Source organism: Muntiacus reevesi, chromosome 21 (genome assembly GCF_963930625.1).
Source record: "Muntiacus reevesi chromosome 21, mMunRee1.1, whole genome shotgun sequence".
NCBI lineage: Eukaryota > Metazoa > Chordata > Mammalia > Artiodactyla > Cervidae > Muntiacus > Muntiacus reevesi.
Genome location: NC_089269.1, coordinates 25,053,347 through 25,078,271, shown reverse-complemented (window position 1 = coordinate 25,078,271; position 24,925 = coordinate 25,053,347). Strand labels below are relative to the sequence as shown.

Below are 24,925 nucleotides of genomic sequence, written 5' to 3'. Positions count from 1 at the left end.
GTTACTCTGAACCTAAGTGGATATCCCTCACATCATAAGTTATTAAATATTTGGAATATCACCTCCTTAAAGCAGGTAAACAGGCTTCCTCATCATACAATGTTGTTTAATTGTTTCAAGGTTCGAGCTTCATCTCATGTAGAATTTATATGGATTTGTAATGCAAAGTTGGCTTGTCATAACAGAAGTTATAGGACTACTCTCATGTCAAAGCAGTATCTAGTCTGTTTCCAAGAAGTCATAACATTCAGAACTGGAAATTGCCATGGCATTGCCCTTACCCAGAATTTCAGAAGGACCACAAAATTTTTGGAGGTGGATAAGAGCCATCCTGGCATACAACTCTGTGCTGTTTAATATCCCTTCCACTCTCTCCAGATGATTCTTCCCCTCAGTTGGGAGTCTGAAAATCACCAAATTTCTGCTGGCAGCTAGCACCCTGAAAATAACCTTAAGATCTCCAGCATTACTTATTAGGGAAACCTGCTCTTTACATACATTTGTTTAGGACAGCTGTGGTTTTCAAGAACATAATTTAGAATATGTCAAATACCACTAATTTCAGAAACAAGGAGACACTAATATCTAGTTATTTTAAAGAAGAATAGTGCTCAGTTCTATGATATGTAGCTTTCTGGTAATTAGGGAATGGATTCAATTATCTAGAATTTCACTTACTACACTCTTCTTAAAGGTACACATAGAAGAAAAGGTCTCCAAGATAAAAAAAAAAAAAAAAATAGTGGGGCAAAAGAGAGTTTAAAATGTAATTAACTACCCCTCTTTTTTATACGAGTCTTATTTATGTTATGATACATTTACGAAAGAAAGGAGGTGATAAATGAATATACAGTTGACCCTCTATATCAGAGAGTTCTATATCAGATTCACCCAAACAAGGCTGAAAATATCAGGGGAAACATTCCAGAAAGTTCCAAACAGCAAAACTTGACTTTACCATGCCCTGCCAAATATTTACACAGCATTTACATGGTATTAGGTATTATAAGTAATCTACAGATGATTTAAAGAATACAAGCTATATGCAAATGTGCTGTGCTTAGCCAGTCGTGTCTGGCTCTTTGTGACCCCGTGGACTAGAGCCCGCCAGGCCCCTCTGTCTGTGGGGATTCTCCAGGCAAGAATACTGGAGTGGAATGCCATGCCTTTCTCCAGGGGATCTTCCCAACCCAAGGATCAAATCAAGGTCTCCCACATTGCAGGTGGATTCTTCACTGTCTGAGCCACCAGGGAAGCTCAACACTTCTATTATGTAGTATCTGAAAACACTACACCATTTTATAAGGGAGTTGAACATCCTCAGATTTTGGTATATGCGGGTGGCGGAGGCCCCAGAACCAATCCGCCAAGCATGAAAGGATGACTATATGTAGTCACGATTTCACAAAGCGTGAAAATCTATGAATAGAAATGGTCAAGTATATAAAGAAGGAAAACACAGATTAGTTTGATAGGACTGTAACTTGCTTTATTTTGACTGTAAGACCAGGAAAACAATTCATAAAATTAGAAAATTTAATAAAGCAAAAGCGGGGAATAAGAAAAAAGAAAAGTCTCTTAACATATGTGATAGAATTTGGACGGGGGGTCTTTGGGAGGTAGTCAGGTTATAAGGGTAGAATCCTCATGAGTGGAATTAGTATCTGTATAAAAGAAATTTCCCCCTCCCCCCAAAAAGAAATCCCAGAAAATCACACCTCTTTTCTACCAAATGAGGATTCCTCAAAGGAAGGACTGCAGCCTATGAATCAGGAAGAGAACCCTCAACAGACACTGAATCCACCAGCACCTTGATCTTGGACTTCCCAGACTTCAGATCACTAAGAAAATAAACTTGTTGTGTGTGTGTGTGTGTGTGTGTATATATATATATATAAACCACCCAGCCTGTAGTATTTTGTTATAGCAGCCTGAACAGACCAAGACAAAGCTCATCTCTGTTTTTCCATATATGAGGAAATTCCCATAACAAAAATGTAAAAACATATGTTATGAGGTCTCCATGAACAAGTATTTGTCCAAATCTCTTTCCTTGCTATGGACTGTAAAAAGTGATCTTATCAGCCAAAGGGTCTAAGATTTTAGTTTATTTATTGTTCTAAACACAAATTAACAAACTGCTTTCTGGATAAGCAGTTCCAGTTCATACTCCCACCAGCAGCAGCATATGAGAATAGTCAACTATCCATATCTTCAACAGCACTGGGGATTATAGTTTTTAATAACAAGGCATGCCTGCCTTGCTCAACCAGGATTCACTAAGAGAATTAAGATCGAATGCCCTACAGATCCACTGTACGCGATCAAATAACTTCTCTTCAACGCATCTTAGAATAGTACTTGTTATGTACTACACTTGAGAGAAAACAGGCATTCAAACAATTTTCTGTGTTTTGTGGATCAGATTCAGAACCAGCATAAGAAAATTTGCCTCTCCTTATTGTCCTAGTGGTAACAGATGGCTTTGATAACCAGTGTTTTCATTTCTTTTCAAAACAAGTTACCGTTATAAGGTCTTATATTCTCTTTAATCCTATTTTTATTTGGGAGAAATTGAGTCATGGATATTATATTTTCTTCTAAACTTTTTCATTTAGTTCTCAGTTCAATTCAGTTGCTCAGTGGTGTCCAACTCTTTGAGACCCCATTGACTGTATCATGCCAGGCTTCCCTGTCAATCACCAACTCCGGGAGCTTGCTCAAACTCACGTCCATCAAGTCAGTGATGCCATCCAATCATCTTATCCTCTGTCATCACCTTCTTCTCCTGCCTTCAATTTTTCCCAGTATCAGAGTCTTTTCCAACGAACAAGTTCTTCACATCAGGTGGCCAGAGTATCGGAACTTCAGCTTCAGCATCAGTCCTTCCAATGGATATTCGAGTTGATTTCCTTTAGGATGGACTGGTTAGATCTCCTTGCAGTCCAAGGGACCATCAAGAGGTTTCTCCAATGCCACAGTTCAAAAGCATCAACTCTTTGGTGCTCAGCTTTCTTTATGGTCCAGCTCTCACATCCATACATGACTACTGAACTAGTCTTGTATGGACTTATCCATACATGAATTAGATCTGATTTTATCGAAATATAATAATGTGGTATTCTTTATGGTCTAATACAATGGTAATCAATTCAATTACTGATTTACTGTGCTGTGTTCAATTGCTCAGCCTTGTTGAACTCTTTACGAAGCCTGTAGCCCACCAGGCTTCTCTGTTCATGGGATTCTCCGGGCAAAAATACTGGAGTGTGTTGCCATCTCCTCCAGGGGATCTTAGACCCAGGGATTGAACTGGCATCTCCCTTGTCTCCTGCATTGGCAGGCAGATTCTAAGCCACTGAGCCACCTGGGAAGCCCTGGTTATTTATTTACCAATCTATTTATTTTTACCACTATAAACCATTCAGCTATCTCAAAATAGATATTCTGAAGAACTCCAGCATAGAAACTATACAAAACATGTAAAAGCAAAGCTGTTTTGCTTTTGCTTGAAGTTCTCCTACCTAGTTGGACCCCTCTTCACACCTTTTTCTCTCTCTCAGAGCTTATCACTCAGAACTCAATTCTAAAATGTGTGCCAATGTATGATCTATCTTTGCAGATCTTCCACAGACCCTTAAAACATGCCTTTTCTTTTCTTTTCCAATTCTCCATTTAATTTTAGCTTATTTCATCCATTACAAGTTAAGAATATGTTATTTCATGACAATTGGATCTGAAAATGTATTCAGCTTCTAACAACTCTTACCATCTATGCTTGACCGAAAGCAAATATTATTTGGGATCTAAGGATAAAGGACTTTATTCATGTTGTGACTTATATTATTGATCTCTATGCCATTTTACCAAGTTTGTTTTTGGTCTCAATTTGACTCCTTTTATTTTATAAACTTTCAGCGACAGTAAAGCAGAGAGAAACTAACAGTTAAAACTGAGAAGAAATACAGTATTTGCTTAGGAAGAATGCAAAATGGAACAAAATAGGAAGTGGAAAGAATGGCAGAGAGGTACTAATGCGATATGGTCAATCATCAGAGAAAGTCCTCCAATGTGCCAAGAAGGGGTCTCAATTATGTTTTAACTGGCTAGTACACTACTGTATCCCTCCATGTCAACGAACATCTGGAGTTTAGTTGGCAGGCTCACTCATCAACACTCACTTCAGTTTATAGTGTATCACTATCAATTGCGATCTAATCTATTTATGACTTCCCCAGAAGCCATAAATTGATTTGACTTTAGGAACTCTTCTCTGAATCCTAAAACACAATCTTTCATCTTAGGTTGTTCCACTTGAACCAGTCTCTGGTGTGAGGGCACAAGAGAGGTGCCTATATGCACCAGGAAATCAATTATATAAGTCTCCCTGCTAACCCTATAGCCACTTATGAAACTATTTCAATGAAAGTAAAATATTTTCTAACATGGCTAGCAATGTAACAGAAATAAACCCATATGTCAAAGATCAATTGATTTTCAACAAGGGTGACCAAGACCACTCAATGGGGGAAAATCATCTTTGTAAGAAATAGAGCTAGGACAACTAGGTTTCCACACACAAAAAGACATATCTGGACTCCTATTTTGAAACATATACAGAACTAACCCAAATGGATCAAGTAATTAAATGTAAGAGATACATTTCTTAAAAGAAAACACAGGGATAAGTCTGGGGGACCTCAATTCTCTAACATAGCACAAGAACTATAAGTGACAAAAAAAAAAACAAAAAACTGATAAATGGGACTCCTTCAAAACTAAAAAGTTTGTATGTCAAAGGGCACCACCAAAAAAGTGAAAAGAGGGATTTTCCAGGTGGTCCAGAGGTGAGACTTCATGTACCCCGTGCAGGGGAGAGAAGGTTCTATCCCTGGTTGGGGATCTAAGGTTGGGGAAATAAATAAGATCCTGCATACCACGGGGTGTAGCCAAAAAGAAAAAAGAAAGTGAAAAGACAATCCACAGAATTATGAAATGGGAGAAAATATTTGCCAGTCATACATCTGATAGGGGACCTAAGTCTAGAATATACAAGAAACATTTATAGCTCAGTGTCCTGGTGGCTCAGATGGCAAAGAATCTGCCCACAATGCAGGAGATCCTGGTTTAATCCCTGGGTCAGGAAGATCCCCTAGGGAAGGAAATGGCAACCCACTCCAGTATCCTTGCCTGGAGAATCCCATGGACAGAGGAGCCTGGTGGGTTACAGTCCATGGGATCACAAAGAGTCATACACGACTGAGTGACTGACACACACACTAAAAAGACAACAAAATTTTTTAAATGTGCAAATGATCTGAATAGACATTTCTATAAGGAAGATGTGGAAATGTCTAATAAGCACATTAAAAAGATACTCAACTTTATTAGTCATTAGGAAAATGCAAATTAGTAATATAAGATACTATTTCATTCATACTATGATGGCAATAGCCAAAAAGATGGATAATTATTGCCAAGGATGTGGAGAAAGTGGAAACCTCATGCGAATGTGGGAACGTAAAACAGTGCTGGCACCTTGGGCAACAGTCCGGGTGTACCCCAAAACAACAGAGCTGCCATCTTGACCCAGCAATCCCACTCCTATTTATAAACACAAACCACATGTCCACACAATAACTTGTGTATGAATGTTCACAGCAGCATTACCCATGATAGTCAAAAAGTGAAAACAACACAAATGTCCATCAACAAATAAATGGATAAACAAAATGTTGCATATCCACATAATGGAATATTATTTTGCCACAAAAAAGAATGGAGTACTGATACACACTATTACATGGAAGCTTGAAAACATTGCTAAGTGAAAAACACCAGTCACAAAAGACTACATATTATCTGATTCCATTTATACGAAAAATTCAGGATAAGAAAATTTATAAAGACAGAGAAAGTGGTTGCTTAAGCCTAAAAAAAGGATGAGAAAATTCTGAGATGGTAGCTAAATGGTACAGGCTTCCCTTTGAGATAATGACAATATTCTAAAACTCACTGTGGTTATGGTCTACAGCTGTTTCAATATACTAAAAACCATGAAATTGTACACTTTAAATAGGTTAGTTGTGTGATATGTGAATTGTATGTCAATAAAGCTGTTGAAAAATAAAAGTATTTTAAAGGTCAGGTAGCCTTTATCTGTTCATTTCTATTGAGCTTTTGAGTTAGACAAAAATCAGGTTCTATCAGAGATATTGTAAAGGGAAAGATCACAAAGAGAGACATATATAAAAATTTAATACTGAAAAGATATCTTGGTCAATAAGTAGATTCAAGAGTCTAGGTGGATAGTTGAAAACTTCTTTGAAGAGAAAATAATTAATTGCTTCAAGGCTTTGAAAAAGTAGAATAACTTGACCATATTAGAAGCTGGGGGGGGGGGGGGGGCGGTGTGCTTTTAAGCAAATAAGAATTTATATCTTCTTCTGGGGCCCAGACTATTAGTAGTTTTATGAGTGATCATCAGTCAAACTGCTGCTGCTAATGTAAGAATTTACCCTGGACTCTAAAGAGTCTTATAAGGAAGAGAAATCTAAAACTATCATACAATCTACTCCCTTAAGAAGGACAAAAAAAAGGTAGGGGGAGTTTGGTCTTTGTAGAGGCTGACTCAAAATTAAGGATATAGGAAGGAAGAGTTTTATTATGATAGAAGTAATTCAAGTGATTAAAGTAACAAAAAGCAGGATGACTGTCACTGATGGCAGAAGCAGTAGTTATGGATTGTCCTGTGAGGAAAAGGAGCTTTGATTTTTTCTTGTTAAAGCTAATTCGTGATTTTTCTGTGTATTTTTATCTGTTTTCAATGATTTTAGCTCATTCTGAGGTTTTCAAACCTCCTCTCTCTTCAGGTTCTTCACTCTCAGCATTCAAATATTGTGAAGTGAGGTATTTGCTAATTCTGAAATAACCTCAGAAACAATGAATAAAACCTCTCTTTTGATCCAAGTCATCCTTTGGTTCTCCTGCACTGACAGCCCAGTTTCTTAACCCCTATCTCTACTTCCTTATTCATCCCCTAAAATTGTTCTGAAATACTTTGGCAAAGGTCAACAGCAATCTCCACCACTTTAATCCCAACCGTTCTTTTCAGACGTCAACTTCCATGAGCATCAGTGACATTTGAAACTCTTGGTCACTCCGTTTTTGGCATCAGTGATACCCATCTCAGTTATTTCCTTTAAGTCACACAATGAAGATGGGGAAGAAAAACAGGGAATGTACTTGAGAGCTACATCAGAGTTAAGATTGAGAAGAAACATGGTTGTCGGTTATTTAGGGGTGAAAGACAGTGGTTAACTTGGGTGTTAACTGAAAAAGAATAGGGAATACAGAAGTGGGAGAGAATTTTTTGTTGCGGTAGTTCAAGCACTAAATTGCGTCCAACTCTTTGTGAACCCATGGACTGTAGTACTTCAGGCTCCTCTGTCATCCACCACCTCCTGAAGCTTGCTCAAATTCATGTCCACTGAGTCAGTGATGCTAACCATCTCATTATCTTGTCCACTTCTCCTTTTGCTTTCATTCTTTCCCATCATAAGGTCTTTTCCAAAATGAGTCGGCTCTTTGCATCAGGCAGCCAAAGTATTGGAACTTTAACTTCAGGATCAGTTCTTCCAATGAATATTTAGGGCTGATTTCCTTTAAGATTGACTGGTTTGATCTCCCTGCAGTCCAAAGAACTTTCAAAAGTCTTCTCCAGAACCACACTTTGAAAGTATCAATTCTTCAGTGCTCAGCCTTCTTTGTAGACCAGCTCTCACATCCATCGGGCTTCCTCACAGCAACCACCACCTCACATCCATATGTGACTACTGGAAAAACCATAGCTTTGATTTATGGACCTTTGTCAGTGATGCCTCTGCTTTTTAATATGGTATCTAGGTTTGCCATGGCTTTCGTTCCAAGGAACAAGCATCTTTTAATTTAATGGTTGCAGTCACCATTGGCAGTGATTATGAGTCCATGAAAAGAAACTCTGACACTGCTTCTACTTTTTCCCCTTCTATTTGCCCTGAAGTGACAAATCCTTCATGCAACATGCCAGCATCTTAGTTTTTTGAATGCTGACTTTCAAACCAGCTTCTTCAGACTCATCTTTCACTGTCATCAAGAAGCTCTTTAGTTCCTCTTCATTTTCTGCCATTAGAGTGGTGTCATCTGCATATCTGAGCTTGTAGATATTTCTACAATATTTCCAGTTTGACAGTCATTCAACCTGGCATTTTGCATGACATACTCTGCATAGACAAACCTACACAGCACATTAAAAAGTAGAGGCATTACTTTGCTGACAAAGCTATGGTTTTTCCAAAGTATGGATAGTCTAAACTATGATTTTTCCAGTAGTCATGTATGGATGTGAGAGTTGGACCATCAAGAAGACTGAGTGCTGAAGAACTGATGCTTTCAAACTGTGGTGCTGGAGAAGACTTTTGAGAGTCACTTGGACAGCAAGGAAATCCAACCAGTCCATCCTAAAGGAAATCAGTCCTGAACATTCATTAGAAGGACTGATGCTGAAGCTGAAGCTCCAATACTTTGGCCACCTGATACGAACAGCCGACTCACTGGAAAAGACCCTGATGCTGGGAAAGATTGATAGCAGGAGGGGAAGTGGGCAACAGAGGATGAGATGGTTGGATGGTCTCACTGACTCAATGGACTTGAATTTGAGCAAACTCTAGTAGCTAGTAAAGGATGGGGAAACCTGGCATGCTGCAGTCCATGGGGTAGTAAAGAGTCAGACACAACTAAGCGACTGAAAAACAACTCTGCATAGAAGTTAAATAAGCAGGGTGACAAAGAGAGCCTTGTACTCCTTTCCAAATTTTGACCCAGTCTGTTGTCCCATGTCCAATTCTAACTGTTGCTTCTTGACCTGCATACAGGTTTTTCAGGATACAGAAGAGAATCACACCATCTATTACTGCAGAAAGGTCAAGTAAGAAAAGTAGGGGAGGGGATGTTTAATGGGGAAAAACACGTTCATAACTATATTATTATTTACATTATTATTATTTCTATTACTTCTCTACCACATTTTTTCTTACCACAAAAGAGAAGTATCTTCTCTGTACAATAAAAACCAAAAAAATATAAATAAAAAGGACACTAAAAGCACTCATAAATCCAATCTCCTTTACTTTAACATTTTAGTCTAAAGTTTTTCATTTTTTTACTACTTCAGTATTTATATACACCGACATATTCATTTCCATAATGTCAATTGTATACACAAATATGCATTAATGTGTCACTCAGTCGTGTCTGACTCTGTGACCCCATGGACTGTAGCCCACCAGGCTCCTCTGTCTGTTGGGATTCTCAGGGCAAGAATACTGAAGTGGATTGTCATTCCCCTCTCCAGGGGATCTTCCTAATCCAGGGATCAAACCAGTGTCTCTTATGCCTAACCTGCACTGACAGGCGGGATCTTTACCACTAACACCACCTTAATGTCAATTCTATACACAGATAGGCATTAATACATATATACAAAATTTTTAACTTACAGTTTTGTATCCTTTTCTACATGCTACCTGATCAACATTACCCGTCAGCACATATTCATTTACCATAGCAGTTCCCCAACATGGTTGCTTTTAAAAGTTAGGAATCAACAGACCCCACCCTAGATCCTTGAATCAGACCCAGGTATAGAGCTGTACATTCAAAAAATTTCCTAATTGTGTGCTATGCACATACAGGTTTGGTAACCAATAATTTACAACATCACTCCAGAAACTGGAGGAAAATTAAGACAGGATCTTCTTTAGTTTTCAATTTATTTAAGGAAGGAAAGGGTTGAGCAACTTCATATGCAGAGAAAAAGGAGACAGCAAAAAGAAAGGCTGACAGGAGAGACATCAACAGACAGATTTACTATTTTGAGGAAGCAAAGAGAAAGGATTCAACATATAGATTCATGACATTGACTTCCATTACTAACTTTTCAAAGTATATGGGAAGGATGAAGATAGTTACAGAGATATTTTTAGGGAAATGGTTTGGATGCTGAAATTTTCCTTTCTGCTGTCTTCTATTTTCCTTGAAAAGTAAAAGCAAGTATTATACTAATGGAAAATGAGGAGGCAGTGAAATGAAGGATTCTGCAAGGAGTGGTGAATCTGAAGTATTACAGCTACTGTGGAGGATGTAAGAAAGAGCTGACTGGGCGTGTGCAAGGGATTGCTGTAGAGTCTTAATGGCCTTGAACCAAAGAAGCAGCAGTTCTGCTGCGTGATTTTCCTCATGGTGGCTAGAAGCTGCGCAGGAGCAGAGAAATTAAACAATTTGATGTGAGCAACACTGCAGATTTATAAGGTGAGTGCAGTAGAAGGTCAAGGTTCAAGGGAGAGAAAACAACCAGAAGAGAAAGGTTGGAGAGCTTTCAAGAGGGATCTAAAATAGACATCAACGACACAGACATGTCAGAAAGCATCATGGATTTAGATGTCATGTTCAGTCTGGAATAATTGTTATCATGGAGTCTAGAACCAGGAAATGCTGCCACAGCAATCTTTGTACCATTTACACAATAAATTTTCATAATGCTTTACAACATTTCCCCTGTCCCTCATCAGCAACCTCATCTACTACCAAAAAAAATTTTTTTTTAAATCTTGATTGCTACCTTATACATTTCCGAAGCACATCAAGAGCTCTAAAAAACAGAGTCAGCCTGGCAGATTCATAAATACGTGACTGAGAGATAAATGTTTACTGTTGCACACTCAGATGGGAAGAGTGTGTGACGCAGCATTACAACTGCTGTGCTGACTTTGTGCACCAAGCAAGAGTCAGGACTGCCCCTCTGAAATTCCCACAAATAGCCTAAACCTGCACCTATTATTACCTGCATCTATTATTATAAATGTGCTTTCACTTATTATATGTGTCTATACTGATATCCTTGTTCTTGACTACAAGGTATCTGAAGGTAGAGATCAAGTACTCTTCATCCTTGTATGCCAATAATCAGTGTAGCACTCCTATGTAAGTACTCAGCTAGTTCTTCCTGGAAGAATACGTTTTCAAGCTTTTATGCCAAATCAAGATCACAAGATTAACTGGCAACTGGAAACTTAGCAAACAACAAAATTAGCCAAAGAAGATTTTATTTTTACTTTTCCAAAGGAACATAAATAGTATTCTTTAGTAAGACTTCATTATACACTAAGATGATAAAGAATTATCTCTACATTTAGCAAATAATGTAAATAATTAAAAAGCACAAAAAACTACATAATTCCATTTTATTATTCTTTCCAATTAATATGGGTCACTAACTAAATAGCTATAAAGGAAAATTATAGTAATTAAAAGAAATTAATGTATTAACTTCTATTTTAAGATAGATCTTCATTTTTTTTTCTTTATGTGCTAAACTCCAAAAGTATTATATAGTTTATATAACATATAAATATGTTTCAAGAGGTCACTTTTTAAGTGGTGATATTTAATTATAAGTTAGATTAATTATATATTACATATAAAGTTAAAAGTTTACAAAATTATAGTGTTAAAAAGTGTTGGAGTTCCCTGATGGTCCAGAGACTAGGACTTGGTTGGAGTTTTCACTGCCAGGGACCAGGTTCAATCGCTGGTTGGGGAACTAAGCTCATGCAAACCTCACAGCACAGCCACCCAAAAAAGAAGTATATATATGTGCTATAATAATATATAAGTTACATGTAATTAATCTCAGTTCAGTTCAGTTCAGTCACTCAGTCGTATCGACTCTTTGCAACCCCATGGACTGCAGTACACCAGGCTTCCCTGTCCATCACCAACTGCCGGAGCTTACTCAGACTCATGTCCATTGAGTCGGTAATGCCATCCAACCATCTCATCCTCTGTCATCCCCTTCTCCCACCTTCAATCACTCCCAGCATCAGGGTTTTTTCTAATGTATATAATTAAATATCACCAATAAAAAAGTGACCTTCTAAAATGTTCAACAGACTATTAATCTAAAGAGTCACAAAATGAATAATCATCCACATATAAACAAAAATATCATCTAAAATAGACCTCTATATGTTATTTCTACATTTACAACACATAGAAGTCATAATTCATTAGGCTATGCTCCTTCATTTCTGAAATCCAAAATCCAAGAAAATTGAATCACTTTTAAATGAACCAATGTGTTTATTAACTCTGTGGGGTGTAAGAAAACTTCAATTGCTACTCTATGTCATGCTGATACAGGCATAAACTCTCAGGTTAAACTTCTCTCTTTGTAGTACAAGTTTCAATTTGGATTTTAAAAAGCTTGAGGCCATCAATTTTCTCATCGTTCTCTACTCCCATTTCAGAAATCTGAGTCCCAATTTCAGGAAAATACTGACAAGTTATGTGGAGGTTTAACATATCCAAGAATAAATCTGACTGCCATTAAGGCAATTCCACAATAAAATAAAGAACATTTAAGTCATTTACTATTGTCAGGTTTTCTGGCTTCTGACATAATAGCTATTTATCTAAATTCAAACAAAGGAATAATCATGCTTCTCTTAACTATTGCACTGATCAGACTCTAAAATTTAAAACAAACTCATGATAATGTTTCTGTTCCTTTTAACCACCCCTAATAGAGCCCTGCAAGGAGCCCTCTCATCCTAAATCACTCTCCCCCATCACTGGGGGACGAGGCCATATCACTTTTTGGACACACAAAGCCCCTTCCATTCTCTCTTGACAATTGACCATCTGCCCACTACACTAACCCTTTAAATCTATACTTTGAAGACAAGAACCATCTGCTTTTTCTGTGGCTGCCCCTGTGTCCACCAGTGCGGGGAGGAGATCTTGACTACTGCAGGGACTGCCGCACTACTTAAGACCAGGTAGAGTCAAGCTCTTTGATAACAAGCAGCCACTAGACACCAATCAAGGTCACAGCGACATCCCTTCAGTGCATACTTTCTCTCTGAATTCCTCTTATTAAGGTTCCCAGAGAAACGCATGAGCTAGATCTCAGATGAAGCACTATCAATCAAATATGACAATAAGAGCTAACACAGAAATAGAAACCAAAAAGTAATAAGGTAAGATATAACTCCAGCTTCAGTAGTGGATCAAACACACAGCAGAAAATCAATAGTGTACATTAAACAAACAGTTACCAGAATTACTCATAATTTTATAGTTAGATGTGATATACATTTTTAAACTACAATCACGCTATGGTTCATCATAAAGTATGTATTAACCATTTGCTAATAATTCATCATCTTAGTTACCATTACTTATCATAACAGAATGAACATCTCTTAAGAGTAGCATAATCAGGAGCCACATTTTTAAATGATGAACTTATTTTCAAAAAAAGGTTAAAAATATCTTTGATTTTCTTTATCTTTCTCTTCCTATACTAGACATTACAATCACTGTTTGTAAGCATGATTAAGTTCCACTAAAATGACTCAACTGATCACCTAAAATCATACACTCAAGAAGTCTGGTGGTTTTCCTTCAACATCTATCTCAATAGATTATACATATGAGTTCTCTTTCAAGTTGAGCCACTTCTTTTCATTTTCCTGTCTCATGACTCAAAGGTAAAGAATGAACACCATTTTATTATTTATATATCTATTATATCACTCACACACACATGTGTATACATGTACATATATAATGCTACATACACACAGTCAACACTAAGGCCTTATAGTTTACATACAAAATTATCTCAAAAGTATAAATCACCTTCTAGAGACATAAACTGATTTCAGATGTACATCTTGGCAGTTGCATGTAATTTAAGGGTATGAAATTGGGATGCTACTGGTGAGCAGACCAGTAATAGAATAAATATGTGTAGGTATACTTGTAGCTAAAACCTTCAATTCCCATTTACTAGATATGTGACTTTTGGCAGGTTATATAACTTCTTGAATTTCAATTTCCATATCTATAAAATAAAGAAACAACTCTCTGTTAAGGGTCATTTTCCAGCACTGCAAGGAGAATCTGCAGATGGAATTCACTTTCCTTAGAGCTCATGGTCTCGACCTTCCTGTGCTTACAGGACAGAGGACAGAATGCCTTGAATACAATCACGTTTCTGGTACAGCTTACCAAGTGTGAGTTCCCCAGTCTAAGTCTCAATTTACTCACCTGGAAATGAGGATAGTAATAGAAATCCATCTCATCAAGCTATTGGGAAGACTTACTGATACAGTCTCTTTCAAATACTTACTGAATAGTCAACTGTTCATCACATTTTAGATATTATAGATATAATACTGTAGATATTAGAGACATAATACTATAGATATTAGAGAGATATGATACTATAGATATTATAGAGATATAATCCTATAGATATTATAGAGATATAATACTGTAGATGTCAATTTCTTCCTTGAAATCCTCCCTTCTTTAGGTCTTATGATAGGACACATTCCCAAAATCAGGAAAAGAGTACATCAAGACTATATATTTTCACCCTGCTTATTCAACTTACATGCAGAGTACATCGTGCAAAATGCTGGGCTGGATGAAGCTCAAGATGGAATCAAGATTGCCAGGAGAAATATCAACAACCTCTGATGTACAGATGACATCACTCTAATGGCAGAAAGCAAACAGGAACTAAAGAGCCTCTTGATGAGGATGAAAGAGGAGAGTGAAAAAGCTGACTTAAAACTCAACATTCAAAAAACGAAGATGAGAGCATCCGGTCCCATCACTTCTTGGCAAATAGATGGGGAAAAAGTAGAAGCAGTGACAGATTTTATTTTCTTGGGATCTAAAATCACTGCAGTGACTTCAGTGATGAAATTAATAGATACTTTGTCCTTGAAATGAAAGCTATGACAAAACTAGACAGAATATTAAAAAACAGAGAAATTACTTTGCTGACAAGGGTCTGGATAGTCAAAGATATAGTTCTTCCAATAGTCATGTACAGATGTGAGAGGCGAACCATAAAGAGGGCTGAGCACTGAAGAATTGATGCCTTCAAATAGTGGTGCTGGAGAAGACTCTTGAGAGTCCTTTGAACAGCAAGGAGATCAAACCAGTCAATCCTAAAGGAAATCAACCCTGATTATTCACTGGAAGGACTGATGTTGAAGCTCCAATACTTTGGTCACCTGATGCGAAGAGCCAGTTCATTGGAAAAGACCCTGATGGTGGGAAAGATTGAGGACGAGGAAAAAGGGGTAACAGAGGATGAGATGGTTGGACGGCATCACTGAATCAATGAACATGAGTTTGAGCAAACTCTGGGAGAGAGTGAAGGACAGGGAAGTCTGGCATGAAGCAGTCCATGGGGTCACAAAGAGTCAAATATGACTTAGTGACTGAAAAACAGCAAAACCCATTTTTCTAATGCTATTTCTTCTTTCATGCCTTCATCACCTCTCCTTTCTCATCTCTCACCCCCTGAAATGTGGGATTTTCAATAGTTTTATCTTTAACCCTCTACCAATATTGTTCCAGTGACTTTGTAAACAAAATACTGAATCTTTTGGTGAAGAAATAAATCCAAATTTCATAAAAAGGAATATTTTATCTAGAGAAACTTAAGAGTAGGCTTTCTTAAGTACAATCTACTTATTCCAAAAAAAACTTGCCATGCCTCCGTTTTGGAACAATATCACCATCAATGAGCCTAGCGAAAGAGTCCACACCTTCAAAATAGAATCCAGCAAAGATACGTTTTGACAAATTAGAAAAACAAAAATGTTCATATTTTCTATTGAAGCTTTTAAAAATGTTGGACAAAAGCTAAAAATGAGTTAGTGAAGAAATATTTATTATAAATAAACTATATGCCAGGCACCACACTAAGAACTCTCATTTTTAAACACTTTCATCTGTACTTATTTGCTTTACAGCACTGTACGTAGCAGGTTCTCCCTATATGGCTGATGTTGAAGGAGTAAACCAATATAAAGTCTGAAAAAGTGAATGTGAAAGTCTCACAGCCCATGTCCGACTCTTGGCTATCCCGTGAACTACAGCCTGCCTGGCTCCTCTGTCCATGGAAATCTCCAGGAAAGAGTACTGGAGTGGGTTGACATTTCCTTCTCCAGGGGATCTTCCTGATGCAGGGATGGAACCTGGGTCTCCTGCATTGCAGGCAGATTCTTTACCATCTGAGCCACCAGGGAAGCCCTAGTGTAAGTATAGATGAAAGAAGAAGTGAAGTCGCTCAGTCGTGTCCGACTGAGACCCCATGGACTGTAGCCTACAAGGCTCCTCTGTCCATGGAATTTACCAGGCAAGAGTAATGGAGTGGGTTGCCATTTCCTTCTCCAGGGGATCTTCCCGAGCCAGGGATCAAACCTGGGTCGCCCACTTGGCAGGCAGACACTTTACCGTCTGAGCCACCAGGGAAGATGAGGATAATCCATTTGCTTCCAACAATGGATTTTCATTTTCTGTATGCCTAACATGACCATGTTTTTTTCACTAAGCCTCTGAGAGTGAATGAATCTTGATCTTCATTGAAAAAAGATTAACACTTCTACAAGCTGTAATTACCTTCTGGGTCATGATGGTATATTTATAGGAGATTTTAGCTTGTGATTACCTCACCCTGCGGAGAGGAGGGAAAAAAAAGAACAAATAGGGACCATTTTCTATAGCAAGCTTTCCTTTAAAAAGGAAATGAAAGTTGTAGTGAATAGATTTACCTTTGTCAGAGTTTACTTGGATTTTAGCATGAACAATTAATCTGAAATACTTTTCAGAGATACTTTTAAGCTAGTCAGCATGAGCTAGCCATTAAAAAAAGAAAAGTCCTAATTGCCAAGAGGGATAAAGCTATAAAGTACTGAAGATTATATTACCACTCAATGAGTAGGTCTTAAGACAAAGTAAACCAGTAGAAGATAAAAGCCTCTTCTAACTCAGTAAACCTTAGAGAAAAAGGATCAGCTATGTTGAATGATTGACAGGAGACAAGGCTGATCACAGAAGAGAGCTGCAGCAACTGGTATCAACTCTGTCCCCGGGCTCGACTCATCTGGGTTTTCTCAAGCAGGAGAAACTTCATAGCCCAAAACACAGCCCAAACCTCAGCATTTGCCTAGAACAAGGGACCCTGATGTCTTAGAATTAGAAAATGCAGTTTTCTCTTTTTAACCTCAAACCAATTCTGCAGTAGAGTTTGCAAATCTAGCTAACACGTGTACTATATATATTTTTTTCCTTTTAATTTATGCTTGCTTTTCTACTTTGACAACTTCATTCTTCATATGCTTAACTTCTAGAAAAGTACTACCCATCAGACAGAATTATACTGAATAAATGAGATAACAACCCACTACATGATAATACTGAGACACTAGGAAACACAATTTATAAGGATTGAGAAGCTTTGTGATGAGATGTTAGAAAAGTTCAGAAGTCAGAACCTACTTTTGTTCTCAGATTTTAGTTTGGTTTGATAGTTTGGTTACTTTTTCCATCGGGAGAAAAGTAAACCATACTCAGATCCAATATACCAAGTTATTAAATTCTTCCAGAAACTTTCTTTATATGTTCACTGTAATAGTTCAATTAAAATGTACCTTTTTGGGGCTAAACTTTATAAAGAATCCCTATTAAAGGCAAGCCTTGAATACAAGTTAAATACAAACTAACTATAAATTTAATTTAAGATTTTAAACCTATTTCTAACTTAAAGAAAGGTTAAAGCAATCTACTTTTAATTAAATATATCTATGGCAACTTAATTCCAAATCTTAAGGTTCTGCAACCCAATTTCTCATGATAAGAATATTACTAAAACTCATCTGCATTGAATGACAATCTTCCATTTCTCTCGGCTCTCTGAATCCATTATCTCTCTCATGGGAATGAATGCTTTGCTATGACTGATGATGAATAAGATATATAGGACAAATGATGCACTTTTTCATTTGAAAGACTAAAAAGGAAATTCACTTTAGTCTCCTTTCTGCCTAGTTTCATTAAAATCTAAATACAGCTATTCTAAGGGATTTTTTTCCTAGCTCAGCTCAGTTTGACAAAAAAGCCCTCATGTATCATTTAAATCAATTACAGATTCTCTATAAATATACCTCAGAAGTTTCATTTTGACACTTTTTGGTTTAAAAATAAACCACAAAATGTCACCAAATAAGCAATCAGAAAGTACTTTTCAAAAAAGTACTGTGAAAGAGTATATTGTTTATAATTATCACTAAATTATATTCTAAGAGTTGTTTCAACTTTAGATAGTATTTAAGAAAATATCTCTATATAATTCTTTTATTTTGTAAAATATCTCTATATTTTATAAATACATTTTTATTTTCTACCTAAAAAAGCATATAGGAATGGCCACAATACTTAGAAAAACATCAGATTCACAGTTTAATTACTGCATGAGCTTAGGCAATCAGTCAGTTAAGAGAAGACCATCCATTTCCCTTGCTAGATGAGAATTACTGCCCTTCTTTATCTAAATTCCCATGACTTAACACAGTGTCTGGCACATAGAAAGTGTTCAATAAATACTGCTACCCAAGCAGGAGGGCTGAAAGAGAAGTTCTTGAATTTAAACTGCAGATTTTCACGTGCTCTGCCAACATCAAGGACTCTAACAGATTTTAGAAACAAACCTACTTTCTAAAAAATCACCATATGCCAATGCACAACAGTATATTTAGTGTATTTGTACATTATTGGGAAATATTACAACTTTAACAGAGTAAACACCTTACTTTAAGATTATATTCTATTACTCAGGGGGAAATAAAAGAAAAACTTTTACTTTACTAGAGTTTAGATGTATTGGTCATCAAACACATTGTTTTATGATATTTCAGCAACCTCTGATAAAGGGCAACAGTTAATTGTTTATAATTTAAATAAAGTTCCATCCTCTTTTCCCTAAGAACCTAGACACTTCTGTAAACCTGAAACTCTTCCACTTCTTAATATTAGGTACTAGCCTTGCTCAGAATTAATACGATCAAAAATATATCCAAGGAAAAGAACTGGAGGGAGAAAATAAAGAAAAGAGGGAAGGAGGGAGGGAGGGAAAAAATGAAGGGGAGGGAGCAAGGAAAGAAGAAATACTGTACCAAAAATGTTTTCTTCTTTGAATAAAAATGTATATAATACACTGATGTGGCAATTTAAGGAAGTTTGGCATCACTCAGAAGAATCAGAGTGAAAAAAAAAAAAAATGCCTCTAGTGATTTGGGCACCTCTAAATCATGTGAAGAGAAACCTGATAGCTGCTCTGGTTATTCCTCGTTTCTCTGCTAGTTCCACGTTAAAATCCTTCTTAGCTTCTCAGACCTGCTCTTTGAGACCCTGGAGGTTGACTTCAGTAGACAGCAATCCCAGGACTCCCCTGCCCTTCAGCTTTAGGCTGGTACTCGCCAACGGCAGATGCTGGTATAAGAGAAATCATGAGATATTCAGCATCCACGTCCATCCCTGCCTTTTTCTAGCCACAGAATCTGAACCTGGGCACCTCTTTGAAAGCTCCAGTTCTACCTATGCTGTAGCAACCATCCCTCCTCTCCCATACCTACACACAGAGGTAGAAGCAAGAGCCTCTAAACCTGATTGTTCCCTTAACCTCATCAGCCTTCTATAAAGAGGCCTTCATAAAACTATCTTCAGTGAGACCCCTGAGTGTGCATCTGTATCCTGTTGCTCCCTGACTAATACAAAGGTAAAAGTCTTATAACTCTCAAGAAAAACTCTTCAACAGAACCAAGTCTGCAAATCACTACTGCCTAATGATGATACTCATATTAACTGGAGCTGGGCACACGGAGCAATCGACTGACAGTAAAAATAAAGAAAGCAAGTTAGAACTGCTGGGGTTAAAGATAAACAAGCAAACAGATTCCTATAAAGTACTCAGAACTGTCAATCTGCACATGGTTCATCCACCTTCAGCCCTGGTGGAGCTCTCTTCTCACTTACTTACCACCTAATGGGATGAACATTTTCATCCATAAAGCAATACACCAGCCTGGCCTGTTCCATCAACTGGCAAGTATATCATAAACATTTGTCACTATAAAGATATAATTCACTTACATTTTAATGACCAACTTTTTATTTAAAATGGTTACTCATATAAGAACAGTCTTTTTAGAAAATCTTCCAAAACTGTCATTATTATTTTTACAGAAACATTGTAAGCACCAAGTATTTAGTGATGCTTCCATAGGTTAATTTAAAAAGTTAAAAACGAATGAATGGTTCTTACATCAAAGTAAATGTTGTTCATTGCAGAGTCAACTAGAAAACTAAGACTGTTAACAGTTCAATCACATGACCCTGGACCATTAGTCTATCCAGGCTGCCATAACAAAATATCACCAACTGGATGGCTTAAACAACAGACATCTATTTCTCACAGTTTTGGAGGCTTGGAAGTCCAGGATCAAGGTGCCAGAAGATTTGATTCCTGATGAAGACCCTTTCCCTGGCTTGCAGACTGCCATTGTGTTCTGTGTGATAGCATGATCTCTCTACCACTTTTTTAAGGATATTAATCCCATCACAGGGTTTTCATGACCTCTTCTAAGCCTAATTACCTTCTGAAGACCTCATCTCTAAATACCATCACATGGAGTATGGAGGGGTGGGTAGCTCTTCAACCTATCCATTGGAGGTGGGGGTAGGACATAAACATTCAGTCTTTACCAGGAACCTAAAGGAAACACTTTCCAGTATCATGTGTAAATCGAGCCTTACTTTTTTCTTCTACAGAAAACCTTTATTTATGTCCAAAACTCTTCTAAGTTCCCATTTTGCTGTTTTCCTTCCAGAAAACTCCCAGGAAATTTCACTCATGGGACTTCTCTTTCCACTCTCTTTTTAGTTGCTCTCTATGGCTGTTCCACTTTTTCTTCTTTACTTTTTCCACTTTATTCTCTCCTGAGCTTGAGCAACTGATTCTGGCATGCCACGTATTCCTCTTACTTGGCTGGCATCCATACATGACCTCCTTAGGATGAATGCTTTGGATGCATTCAAAAAGAAGGTATTACCATGCTCCTGCATTCCTGAATATCTGAAAATATCTGTCTAGACACCTCACTGAGAAATTGGACAGGGAGTAGGAATCAAATTTCCTTCACCCAATAAATGTGAAATAATTATTTCATTGTTCTTATCCTGCGCTATAACTGATGAGCCTGCCTAATTCTTTCCAAGAAGAATGTGTTCTTCTTTCCTTTCAAAAGATTCTCTTAAAAAAAAAATGGGGTTGCTGCTTTGGGTGCACTGTACCTACTACAAGCAAGGAAAAGACAGTATGGTTGTGACTCCCCCCAACAAGAAAGAGTGGGAAAGCTGAAAAGGAAGGATAAACAATACTATAGCGACCACTACACCATAAATGATAAAAGTCCTCAAAATAGAGAAGGTGATACATCATCCATATTAAACCCTACCCCAAGAAACTGTGATTCACAAGGTGTGTTATTCACCCTGAAATTTTATTTTACCAACAAACCGCTCCCCTCAACTACTCGACTTTAAGTAACACATGTACCACAAACTGGATGGGAAAATATCACGATGAAGAAGAAACTGTTCTTCCACAGAAGGAACATCAAAAAGGTTGTTTAAATTAAAATGTAACTAATTTGTTACAATGCAAGTCAAGAATATAACAATATCTATCATTGCTGAGTTTTTGAGAATTTTGAGTAATTTAAATTTTATACTACATACTTCTCTATCACAAAAAGCCACAAAAATATCACAAAGTTGTTAAAACTATCTTCAAAAAAATTATTCAAAATACTTTAACAAATGCAGGGCCGCTGAGTTAAACCATTACAGTGATGCTTTAGAATATCTAAATTGCAACGTGAAGGGTATTTTATTGACTTGCGTAACTCAGTACAGCCTAACAGAAGGGAAATACTATTTCAGTGATGGGGACTCAGAATGGAAATCACAATCCTTATCTCAAAAAGAGGGACTTAGAACAGGGAACTGGTTACATAGTTCAGTTCAGTTCTGTTCAGTCACTCAGTCCTGTCTGACTCTTTGCAACCCTATGGACTTGAGCACTCCAGGACTCCCCGTCCATCACGAGCTCCCGGAGTTTACTCAAACTCAGGTCCATTGGGATGGTGATGCATCCAACCATCTCTTCCTCTGTCGTCCAGGTCTCCTCCCACCTTCAATCCTTCCCAGCATTGGGGTCTTTTTTTTTTTTTTGCCAGGGGAAAGCGCGCACGCAGTCCCCCACTACCATAAATTATGCAGTCGACTTTCCCACATTTGAGGAAATCATCGCAGAGATCAACACACCCGCTGTGCAATGGGTGAGCCTCGCTCTGAGAGAACCACCTTCGAGATCACAGTATCTCCCCTGCCAGGTAAGTTGGGGTCTTTTCAAATGAGTCAGTTCTTCACATCGGGTAGCCAAAGTATTGGAGTTTCAGCTTCAGCATCAGTCCTTCCAATGAATATTCAGGATTGATTTCCTTTAGGATGGACTGGTTGGATCTCCTTGCAGTCCAAGGGACTCTCAAGAGTTTTCTCCAACACCACAGTTCAAAAGCATCAATTTTTCAGTGCTCACCTTTCTTTATAGTCCAACTCTCACATTCATACATGACTAACTGGAAAAACCTAAAAAAAAAAAAAAAAAGCTCTCTTTGACTAGATGGACCTTTGTTGGCAAAGTAATGTCTCTCCTTTTTAATAAGCTGTCTAGGTTGGTCATAACATTTCTTCCAAGGAGTATGCATCTTTTAATTTTCTGGCTGCAATCACCATCTGCAGTGATTTAGGAGCCAAAAATAAAATAAAGTCTGTCACTGTTTCCACTGTTTCCCCATCTATTTGCCATGAAGTGATGGAACCAGATGCCATGATCTTAGTTTTCTGAATGTTGCACTTTAAGCCAACTTTTTCACTCTCCTCTTTCACTTTCATCAAGAGGCTCTTCAATTTCTCTTCACTTTCTGCCATAAGGGTGGTGTCATCTGCATATATGAGATTATTGACATTTCTCCCAGCAATCTTGATTCCAGCTTTTGCTTCACTCAGCCTGACATTTCTCATGATGTACTCTGCATATAAGTTAAATAAACAGGGTGACAATATACAGCCTTGACGTACTCCTTTCCCTATTTGGAACCAGTCTGTTGTTCCATGTCCAATTCTAAGTATTGCTTCTTGACCTGCATACAGGTTTCTCAGGAGGCAGCTCAGGTGGTCTGGTATTCCCATCTCTTGAACAATTTCCCACAGTTTGCTGTGATCCACACAGTCAAAGGCTTTGGCATAGTCAATAAAGCAGAAATAGATGTTTTTCTGGAACTCTCTTGCTTTTTCAATGATCCAATGGATGTTCGCAATTTGATCTCTGGTTCCTCTGCCTTTTCCAAATCCAGTTTGAACATTTGGAAGGTCACAGTTCACGTACTGTTGAAGTCTGGCTTGGAGAATTTTGAGCATTATTTTGCTAGCATGTGAGATGAGTGCAACTGTGCGGTAGTTCAAGCATTCTTTGCCACTGTTTTTCTTTGGGACTGGAATGAAAACTGATCTTTTCCAGTCCTGTGGCCACTGCTGAGTTTTCCAAATGTGCTGCCATATTGAGTGCAGCACTTTCACAGCATCATCTTTCAGGATTTGAAATAGCTCAACTGGAATTCCATCACGCCCACTAGCTTTGTTCGTAGTGATGCTTCCTAAGGCTCACTTGACTTCACATTCTAGGATGTCTGGCTCTAGGTGAGTGATGACACCATCATGATTATCTGGGTCATGAAGATCTTTTTTGTATAGTTCTGTGTATTCTTGACACCTCTTCTTAATATCTTCTGCTTCTGTTGGGTCCATACCATTTCTGTCCTTTATTTTGCCCATCTTTGCATGAAATTTTCCTTTGATATCTCTAATTTTCTTGAAGAAATCCCTAGTTTTTCCCATTCTATTGTTTTCCTCTATTTCCTTGCACTGATCACTGAGGAAGGCTTTCTTACCTCTCCTTGCTATTCTTTGTAACTCTGCATTCAAATGGATATATCTTTCCTTTTCTCCTATAACCTACGGTTACATAGGCCATAGTGAAAAAAGAATTCAAGTGGAGGACAATTATGTAAGCCAGGGATTAGTAATAATAAGAAAGTGGTAATTTTCCTAAGGAAGAGGAAGAATTTACTGGAATCCAGAAGCCATGGCCAACTAGCAGAAGCTGGAAACAAGGCAAGCTTTCCCAGCAAGAACTGAGCTCAATGAAAGATAAGAAGAACAAAAACACAGGTGCCCCAGGAGACAAGGTCAGCCGCACTTTAGACAGAGGGTGGGTGAGGGAAGAAGGCAAAGCTCCCCAGCTTCTCCCTCCACCTGCCCTCATGTTTTGCCTCCAACTAAACCAACTCAATGGAAGCCGAGGTCGTGGGAGTTGGGGAAATGAGATGCAGAGTAAAAAAGGGCAGGTGCAAGGATCTTAGGGCAAACAAACAAATGACCAGTGCAGCCAAATAGCTGAACTGGCAAGAATATCGGCTTACCAAGGCAACCCAGATCACGGAAAGCGCATAAAAACGTGTACATAAATGGCTCAGTGGTAAAGAATCTTCCCACAGTGCAAAAGCTGCAAGAGATGCAGGTTCAAGCCTTGGTAGCAATCCACTCCAGTACTCTTGCCTGGAGAATCCCATGGACAGAGGAGCCTTGTGGGCTATGGTCCATAGGGGTGCAAAGAATCAGATAAGACTGAAGCAAATTAGCACACACATATGCAAGTGTTCCTAAATGTGTTATTCAGAATAATAGCTTTTATTCACAACAGTTAAAAAGTAGAAACAACCCAAATGTCCATCTGCTCAGGAATGGATAAACAAGATGTGGTATATTTACACACAGAATATTATCAAGCCTTAAAATGGAATGAAGAACTGACTGCTACCTACTACAAAATGAATGATCC

General features: G+C 37.8%; 1 protein-coding gene and 1 non-coding gene across 2 annotated transcripts in view; both read right to left on the bottom strand.

Annotated features, from left to right (window-relative positions):
• GBE1 (1,4-alpha-glucan branching enzyme 1) overlaps positions 1-24,925 on the bottom strand; it is a 290,948-nt gene that overhangs the window by 192,784 nt on the left and 73,239 nt on the right. The gene's annotated exons all lie outside the window — the stretch shown is intronic.
• On the bottom strand, positions 22,200-22,366 carry LOC136152548 (U1 spliceosomal RNA). Its single transcript, XR_010660228.1, has one exon. It is a non-coding gene; the product is annotated as a U1 spliceosomal RNA (small nuclear RNA).